Source organism: Beta vulgaris, chromosome 6 (genome assembly GCF_026745355.1).
Source record: "Beta vulgaris subsp. vulgaris cultivar EL10 chromosome 6, EL10.2, whole genome shotgun sequence".
NCBI lineage: Eukaryota > Viridiplantae > Streptophyta > Magnoliopsida > Caryophyllales > Amaranthaceae > Beta > Beta vulgaris.
Window position 1 is genome coordinate 6,307,988 of NC_079207.1, and position 2,065 is coordinate 6,310,052.

At 34.2% G+C, this 2,065-nt stretch overlaps 1 long non-coding RNA gene across 1 annotated transcript; it reads right to left on the minus strand.

Moving 5' to 3' along the window:
* Positions 1-903: 903 nt before the first annotated feature.
* On the minus strand, positions 904-1,455 carry LOC104896509 (uncharacterized). The gene is made up of 2 exons (XR_790455.4): positions 1,114-1,455; positions 904-1,008 (listed from the first exon to the last, which is right to left on the minus strand). It is a non-coding gene; the product is annotated as an uncharacterized LOC104896509 (long non-coding RNA).
* Between the last annotated feature and the right edge of the window lie 610 nt (positions 1,456-2,065).

Here is a 2,065-nt window from a genome sequence, read left to right on the forward strand (position 1 = left end):
ATTGCTAACGTACTTTGTTATAACTTAATATAATTAAACTATAATGCCTAATAAATTCAGGCGATGAGTACAAAATAAGATAATCAATGCAATAATTAATCTATTACACTACAGGAATCCGTGTTTTTAACGACCGCACAAAACAGTAGGTAAAGAACGGAAATCGGTCGGTAATTATAATACCGACCGCTAAACAGTCGGTATTGATCGGTCGGTAAACCGTTGGTTGGTAATTTGGAAATACCGACTGCTTAGCGGTCGGTAAAATTACCTACCGCCTAGCAGTAGGTAAAATTCAATTTACCTACCGCCTAGCAGTAGGTGAAATTCAATTTACCTACCACTAGTCGGTCGGTAATTACATTATGAATAATTAAAAAAAAAAGTTGAAACCAGTGAATGGAATAACATCACAGATTTCAAACGTAGAAATATATGATTTTGAGTTTCAAATCCAACTCAAACTACAAATTAGCAAAATCGGTGCATTTCAAGTAGGAAAAGGAACATATGTGCAGTTGCTCAAGTAATACAAATTAAATATGTTCATTGCTACAAAATATACAGATCTATATTTATAATTACTTCTATATCACCACAAATTGTTACAAGCAGTTATAAAACAAAAAAAATGAAGACGGAGGAAAACCTAAACCTGATGAAACTCGAAAAAAAGTATTGAGAATTATAATACAAAATGAACTAATACAACAAATACAGAATCAACAACCACAAAGATCCAATCACTTAAACTTGATAAAAACAATTAATTTGGAGTAATCTTAAAATCTAGATCTAAACCTAATACATAAAATCAAATATGAACACCTTGTTGCTTGAAAATTTTTGGCAACAGCCCATCACACTCATTCCGATGCTTCACCATTAGAGTCTTCTTGTATCTTCTATAATTTCGATGCTTCTTTTATCTTCTATAATCGCGCTGCTGCTCAAATCACCCAAACGAAGAACAATAAATTGATAATGTGAATAACTCCTCCCACATAACTGAATAAAGAGAGAAGAAGAAAAACTCAAAAATTTGGAAACTTAATCAATCGTGGTAAAAAAAAAAGCAAAGGAATTAAAATAAAAAGAGAAGAGAAAACATACAACACAAAAACGGTGGAGTGATGAAGAGAACAGTAAGATGTAGAAATGAGATCCCTCAAAAAAAAAAAGATGGAGAAATGAGATAAACAAAGAATAAGAAGAGCAGTAAAGAGGCGGGTGAAAAGAAAGTAAATAGGGTTTTGCTTTTATATGGGTTGGGCTTCTTGGAGTGACAAAGTTAGTCGGTTTGTTTTGAAACAATTACCTACCGCTAGACGGTCGGTATTTTCTATGAGCGGTAGGTAAATACTGATCGTCATTTAAGCGGTCGGTAATTTTTACAATACCTACAGATATTAATGCGGTCGGTAAATTGCCGTTGGTAAAATGACGGATTCTTGTAGTGTTAATTAAAGTTGAATATTCTCACTTATATCACAAACTTCTAGAAAGATTCTATAACACGTATAAAGATAAACCAGGTTGGACAAAGGACAAACATGAAAGTGAATACCTCCATGGATTTCGACTCGAATTGGAGATTGAACAAACTTTGTAACTCACTACATCCTCTAATTCTAGACTATTGGCTAACTATAACCCGATAAGGGGGTTGGCTAATCTAGATAAAGCTACGCTAGTAGAAAGTAAATTGCACGTTTGTTGTGTATGTGCTTATTGTTGTTTTCTGATGTTCCTTCTTGTATTTATACTGCTAAGGCACGTATAACTTCCTTCTATTTTCTGGCGCCATGATAGTCACGTCCTTTTGCCCACTTTCCTGCATGCCTTTATGATCAGATTAACTTCCATCCACGTCTTCGTCTTTGGAGTTGCTTGACTTTCAACCGCTATCTCTTGATTATTCTTAAGAGCCGGGCCTTCCTTTATGAATTGCTGACTGTTTACTTTCATTGACTATCCATCATGAGCTTCTTGACATAACTGGGCCTTCATTTTACATGATTATTACACCCTTTATTTGGGGCCTGATTCAATGAATCATAATAAA